The sequence below is a fragment of the Carlito syrichta genome, unplaced genomic scaffold (genome assembly GCF_000164805.1).
Source record: "Carlito syrichta isolate Samal-C Ts95f unplaced genomic scaffold, Tarsius_syrichta-2.0.1 Scaffold317077, whole genome shotgun sequence".
In the NCBI taxonomy this organism is placed as follows: Eukaryota; Metazoa; Chordata; class Mammalia; order Primates; family Tarsiidae; genus Carlito; species Carlito syrichta.
The window spans coordinates 1-7640 of record NW_007261173.1 but is presented as its reverse complement, the minus strand read 5'-3'; the positions used below and the strand labels follow the sequence as shown (position 1 = coordinate 7640).

At 45.1% G+C, this 7640-nt stretch overlaps 1 long non-coding RNA gene across 1 annotated transcript; it reads right to left on the bottom strand.

The window, feature by feature from the left end:
• Positions 1–602: 602 nt before the first annotated feature.
• Positions 603–4008, bottom strand: LOC103277305. Its single transcript, XR_505424.1, has 3 exons — positions 3950–4008; positions 1340–1549; positions 603–974 (listed from the first exon to the last, which is right to left on the bottom strand). It is a non-coding gene; the product is annotated as an uncharacterized LOC103277305 (long non-coding RNA).
• Positions 4009–7640: the final 3632 nt, after the last annotated feature.

Below are 7640 nucleotides of genomic sequence, written 5' to 3'. Positions count from 1 at the left end.
AAAGAGGCCCATGGGCTCCTCAGAAGTAAATGGATGCCAAGAGATTACTGGAGACGATTTGACTTTGTGAGGACATGAGGCCAGGCACCTGGATGACATCCTTAGTGCAGTATCTAACAGTTATTTTTTTTGGACTTCTCTGAAGAAGGGATCCCTGTGAAAAACTGGAGGACCGCTTGGGTGATGAAGCTTTTGAATATCCCCCTAATTTTGCTGTCTCATACAATCGGTTCATTCACATAATGATGATATTACATACCTACTCGTGGGGAATCCATCCAGTAGGCTGAGACAGAAGTTCTTTCATGAATGGAGTCACTTCCAAACAGGATACTTATCATACAGTTTGGATATGCCTCACTTACTATCTCAGGTGATAAAGAGTTCCTCCTTCTCAGAGATGGATTTCCGTAGCAAAGCTTAGTTATGGGGCATTTTGCAAGGGATTTCACCCGTGTGTTCTCATATTTTCAGTTGTGAAGAAACGTAGCGATATGAAAAATGTAGGGCAGTAATTTTTGAGTTGTTTGCCCCCTCATGGCAGGAATCCAGTGTATTCTGTTTCCTCTGTGCCACCATTCAAACCTCTCTAAGTTTCCAGAAGGCTCCCAGCAGAGGACATGGCCATTCATATCGTAAATCACAGATATACTGATTATTTTTAAAGAAGCATGAATCTCTCTTTCCTTAGAGCAGGACAAAAGTGTATTCCCACTCCATTTGAATATGAAACATGGGGCTCCTAGAAGAGCATGCCAAGAGAAACTCAAGGCACTGTTTTCTCCTTTCTCAAGCATGCGTTGAGAGAAGAACTACATGCATTGCTGAAGGTCCATTTTGCCTCACCCACCAAGAACACCTGGTGAATAATGACTCTCGCTGACTGTTAAACCATTGGTCATGACAACCGAACGAGGTCCTGCACTCCTTTACGACGGTGCATGCCATGCAGTCCTTCTCAGCAGATTTTCCCCCTGAAAGACAAAACGTGTGATGTGGTGATCAGCCAGGGATGCCAAAATGGCCAGGAACGCTGATGAGGATTAAAGTTTAAGGATAACATGGGACAAATGATGCAGTAGCATATCCTCCTGCTCCACATGATGGCCTCCGGTATGACAAGTCCTCCAGCAACAAACTAGATCGTACCAAAGGGACCATCATCATTTCTCCCATGTTGGATTACACAAGTGTCTTCTAGGCTGGGCCTCAGCGTCATGCCATTGTACTTGATATTTTTGTCATCACCGCTCCTCAAGGCAATATAAAGTACTCATCATTGACCCAACAAAAGTATCTACCAATTCCATATATGCGGCAAGGACAGTCATATGCTCACCACAAGTGAAGCAGGAACAGCACATGGGAGAATATTTCAATTCCAGAGGATCAGTGGCCATCCATCTTGTTACAACCCTTTGTTTAAGAGATAGCAGCTTATTTCCAGGCCAGTTTCTGGCAGAAGAGGAGTTAAAAACGGTGTGTCCAAATGGAAACGGAAATTTCCACTGGGAGGCCTCTTCCCACAGACCTTTCTTCCGAGTACATCCTGACGAGATAATACATATCAGTTGGACATCTTTTTTTCTGGCACACTTGGAGATACCCATGGATCACGAGCCAAAGAACACAGCTCACCCAGGGTTCGGAGTGGTACATAAGGGATCCGTGTCCTCCTATATCTCAAGAGGTCTACCGTGTAATAATTTGGTTACCTGTGTAATATTTGGGATGTTTGTGTGTACCCTGCTGCTTTTATTCAGTGAGTATTCACGACTTGACCTTTCAAGTGTGTTGATGAATTGACAAGTGGATATCGTATCTACTTTCTTTTTGTCTCTGCTCAATATGACTGGAGCCCACTCTCCTTTTTGTGTCACCATTCCACATTACCTATTCCTGTGAAGATGTGCAACTAAGACCATCGTCTGTCAGAATTTGAGCGAAAGAATCTTTTAGCATATATTCACGGCCTGCCTCTCTATGTTTGTCACACACTCGGCAAAATCTTCTTCTCCCTGAGTGCAGAGGAGACCCGGACATCATCAAACACCAGGCTTAGTGCGTCCGCGGACATTCATTGCTCTACTCTTGTATATGTCTGAAGAGAAAAGGTCCTCATATTGGTTCTGAATTCCTTTTGCCTCCAAAACTGAGAGTCCCATGTCTAAGTGGCCCCCATGACCTTTTGAATTATGGTCATTCATACCAACCCCAGTCATACGCTGACAGCATGGTGCGGGCCATCCGTCCAGCGTAGGCAGAATATTTCACTGAGAGACACAAATAGAGATTTTGTGGTAGGGAAGGTGTGCTTCATGTGCCGGGCTTTTGTGGAAGGGGTGAAGACATTACAATCGAATTTGCCTATTTCATGGAGAACTGCTTCCAAGGTGTGGAGTTCCCCTGGATAGCCTATCCACCTTAGAGTGCTCCACAACTAGAGCAAGTCAGGACCATCCTCCCTCTCATGCCAGTATGCACTCCTGTCACCTACGAAGGGCTTCAGCATAACTCTATTGTGCAAGACTTTTCAGGCAACACCTCGGTAGAGACAAGACCAAGATTTCATCAAGGACCCAGATAATCATCCTCTTGTGCTGCCTCCTTTTCAGAGAGGCCGCTAGGCTCATCAGAAGGAACCGAATGAGACCAGATTAGTGGAGACGATTTTGCCTCGTGAGTACATGAACCCAAGCACCTGGATAACGGATTTCATCCAGAAAATAGCGGTTATTCTTAAAGACTGCCCTGAAGAAGGGATTCCCGGGAAAAAGTGGAGGACAGCTTGAGTGAACAAGCTGTCTAATATCTCCCTAATTTTGCTGACTCGAACAATCGGTTCATCCACATAATGATGAAATTAGATACCTATTCATGTGGAATCCGTCCAGTAGGCTGAGACAGAAGTTCCTCCATGAATGGAGTCAAGTGCAGACAGGGACCTTCTGATACAGCTTGGACATGCCTCCTTTGGTATCTCAGGTGGGAAAGAGTTTCACCTTCTCAAAGGTGGATTGCCGTAACAAAGCTTGCTTATGGGGCATGTTGCCAAAGATTTAGCATGTGTGTTTTCATGGCTTGAGTTCTGAAGAAATTCGGTGGTAGGAAAAATGTTGGACAGTAATTTTTGAGTGGTGTGCCCCTCACATCAAAAGACAAGAGAATTCTCTGTGCTCTGTGCCACCATTCAATCCTATCGAAGTTTTCCCAAGTGACCCAGCAGAGGACATGTCCATTCACAACCTGAGCCACAAATGCATTGATCATTATTAAACAAGCATGAATCTTTCTCTCCTTAGAGCACGACCAAAGTGTATTGACCCTCGCTTTGAAAAACAAGCATGTGGCTCCTAGAAGGACATGCCAAGAGAAACTCAAGGTGCCGCTTACTCCCGTTTCACCCATGACTTGAGAGAAAACTGCATGCATTGCTGACGGTCCACCTTGCCTCCCAGACCAAGAACACCTCCTCGCATGATGACCCTCGGTGACTGATAAACCATTTCTCATGACACCCAATGGAAGCCATGCACTCCTGTACGACGGTGCATGCCATGAGGCCGTTCCGAGCATAATTTTATTCGGAAAGCAAAAAGTGTGATGTAGTGGGCCACAAGGATTGCTAAAATGACCAGAACCTGGCATGAGTATTAAAGTGTAATGATAACATGGGGAATTTTAAGGAGTAGCTTAGCCACATGCTCCACCACATGGCCTCCCGTACGTCAAGTCCTCCAGCACCAACCTAAATCGTACCGAAGGGACCATCATCATTTTTCCCAAGTTGGATTACTCAACTGTCTTCAAGGCTGGGCCTCAGCGTCATGCCCTTGTACTTGATATTTAAGTCATCACCGCTCCTCAGGGCAATATAAAGTACTCATCATTGGCCCAACAAAAGTATCTGCCAATTCCGTATATGTAGCAAGGACAGTCATATGCTCACCACAAGTCAACCAGGAACAGCGTTTGGGAGAATGTTTCAATTCCAGAGGATCCGCGGCCTTCACGTCATTACAGCCGTTTTTTTTTGGGATAGCAGCTTATTTCCAGGCCACTTTCTGGCAGAAGAGGAGTCCAAAATGCGTGTCCGAAAGGAAACTGATACTTCAACTGGGAGGCCACTTCCCACAGACCTTTATGCGAAATACATCCTGATGAGACAATACGTATCAGTTGGCACCTGTTTTCTGGCAAAGTGTGCGATCCCCGTGGATCAGGACCCAAAGAACACATCATACCCAGGGTTCAGGGTGGTCCATATTGGATGCGTGTCCTCTGAAATCTCAAGCTATCAAGCGGTCTACAGTGTAATAACTGGGTTTAATGTCCATTATTTGGAATGCTTTTGTCTCGCTGCTGCTTTCAGTCAGTGTGTTTTCGCCGCTTGAGCTTTCTAGACTCTTGATGAATTCACAAGTGGATATCGTACCTACTTCTTATAATGTTTTCCCTGTGAATGTGATTGGGCCCACTCTCCTTGTTTGCATCACCCTTCCACATTCCCTGATTCCTCAGAAGATGTGCCACTAAGGCGTGAGTTGTGCACAAGTTGAGCGAAAGAATGCTTTAGTAGGTATTCATGGCCTGCCTCTCCAGTTTGTCACATGCTCGACAATGTCCTCTTCTCCCTGAGTTGACAGGAGACCATGGATATCATCAAACACCAGTCTTAGGGCATTCTTGGACCCTCATTGCTCCAGTCTCATACTGGTTTAAAAAGGAAAGGGACTCATACGGTTCAGAATCGCTTTCGACTCCACAACTCAGTGTACCGTGCCTAAGTGTCCCAAGGACCTTATGAACTGTGGTCATGAATCCCAATCCCAGTCATGCTCTGTCAGAGCATGGTGCGTGCCATCCATCCAGCGTGGGCAGAATATTTCACGGAGAGATAGACATAGAGAATTTGTGGCATGGAATGCATGGTTAAAGTGCACAGCTTTGGTGAAAGGTGTGAAGACATTACAATCGAATTTGCCTATTTCATGGAGTACTGCTTCCTCTGGGTGGAGTTCCCCTGGAAAGCCCGAACGCCTTAGGGTGCCACACAACTAAGCAATGTCAGTACAATACGCCTTTTCACATCAGTATGCACACGTGTCCCCTAAGATGGTCCTCACCATAATTCTATTGCACAAGACTTTTAAGACAACACCTCACTTGAGTCAAGACAACGATTTTATCATTGACCCAGCTTAACACCCTCCTTTGCTTCATCCAGCTGAAAGAGGCACATGGGCACCTCAGAAGTAACCAAATGCCAAGAGATTACTGGAGACTATTTGACTTTGTGAAGACATGAGGCCAGGCACCTGGATGACATCCTTAGTCCAGTATCTAACAGTTATTCTTAAGGACTTCCCTGACGAAGGGATCCCTGTGAAAATGTGGAGGACAGCTTGCTTGGCGAAGCTTTCTAATATCCCCCTAATTTTGTTGTGTCATACAATTGGTTCATCCACATAATGATGATATTACATACCTATTCATGGGACATCCGTCCAGTAGGTTGAGACAGAAGTTCTTTCATGAATGGAGTCACTTCCAAACAGGATACTTATCATACAGTTTGGATATGCCTCACTTACTATCTCAGGTGATAAAGAGTTCCTCCTTCTCAGAGATGGATTTCCGTAGCAAAGCTTAGTTATGGGGCATTTTGCAAGGGATTTCACCCGTGTGTTCTCATATTTTCAGTTGTGAAGAAACGTAGCGATATGAAAAATGTAGGGCAGTAATTTTTGAGTTGTTTGCCCCCTCATGGCAGGAATCCAGTGTATTCTGTTTCCTCTGTGCCACCATTCAAACCTCTCTAAGTTTCCAGAAGGCTGCCAGCAGAGGACATGGCCATTCATATCGTAAATCACAGATATACTGATTATTTTTAAAGAAGCATGAATCTCTCTTTCCTTAGAGCAGGACAAAAGTGTATTCCCACTCCATTAGAATATGAAACATGGGGCTCCTAGAAGAGCATGCCAAGAGAAACTCAAGGCACTGTTTTCTCCTTTCTCAAGCATGCGTTGAGAGAAGAACTACATGCATTGCTGAAGGTCCATTTTGCCTCACCCACCAAGAACACCTGGTGAATAATGACTCTCGCTGACTGTTAAACCATTGGTCATGACAACCGAACGAGGTCCTGCACTCCTTTATGACACTGCATGCCATGCAGTCCTTCTCAGCAGATTTTCTGCCTGAAAGACAAAAAGTGTGATGTGGTGATCAGCCAGGCATGCTGAAATGGCCAGGAACGCTGATGAGGATTAAAGTTTAAGGATAACATGGGGAATATGATGCAGTAGCATATCAACATGCTCCACTTGATGGCCTCCGGTATGACAAGTCCTCCAACACCAAACTAGATCGTACCAAAGGGACCATCATCATTGCTCCCATGTTGGATTACACAAGTGGGCCTCAGCGTCATGCCATTGTACTTGATATTTGAGTCATCACCGCTCCTCAAGCCAATATAAATTACTCATCATTGACCCAAAAAAAGTATCTCCCAATTCCATATATGCGTCAAGGACAGTCATATGCTCACCACAAGTGAAGCAGGAACAGCACATGGGAGAATAATTCAATTCCAGAGGATCACTGGCCATCCATCTTGTTACAACCCTTTGTTTAAGAGATAGCAGCTTATTTCCAGGCCAGTTTCTGGCAGAAGAGGAGTTAAAAACGGTGTGTCCAAATGGAAACGGAAACTTCCACTGGGAGGCCTCTTCCCACAGACCTTTCTTCCGAGTACATCCTGACGAGACAATACATATCAGTTGGACATCTTTTTTTCTGGCACAGTTGGAGATCCCCATGGATCACGTGCCAAAGAACACACCACACCCAGAGTTCGGTGTGGTACATATGAGATTCATGTCCTCCCATATCTCAAGAGGTCTACCGTGTAATAATTTGGTTGTCTGTGTCATATTTGGGATGTTTGTGTCTAGCCTTCTGCTTTTATCCAGTGAGTATTCACCGCTTGACCTTTCAAGTGTGTTGATGAATTGACAAGTGGATATCAGATCTACTTTGTTTTTGTCTCCGCTCAATATGACTAGAACCCACTCTCCTTGTTTGTGTCACCGTTCCACATTACCTGATTCCTGAGAAGATGTACAACTAAGGCATCATCTGGCAGAAGTTGAGCGAAAGAATCTTTTAGCATATATTCAGAGCCTGCCTCTCTACATTTGTCACACTCTCGGCAAAATCTTCTTCTCCTTCAGTGCTGAGGAGACCACGGACATCATCGAACACCAGGCTTACTGTGTCTGTGGACATTCATTGCTCTATTCTTGTATATGTCTGAAGAGAAAAGGTCCTCATATTGGTTCTGAATTCCTTTTGCCTCGAAAACTGAGAGTCCCATGTCTAAGCGGGCCCCATGACCTTTTGAAATATGGTCATTCATACCAACCCCAGTCATACGCTGACAGCATGGTGCGGGCCATCCATCCAGCGTGGGCAGAAGATTTCACTGAGAGACACAAACAGAGATTTTGTGGTAGGGAAGGTGTGCTTCATGTGCCCGGGTTATTGTGGCAGGGGTGAAGACATTACAATCGAATTTGCCTATTTCATGGAGAACTGCTTCCTTGGTGTGGAGTCCCCCTGGATAGCCTATC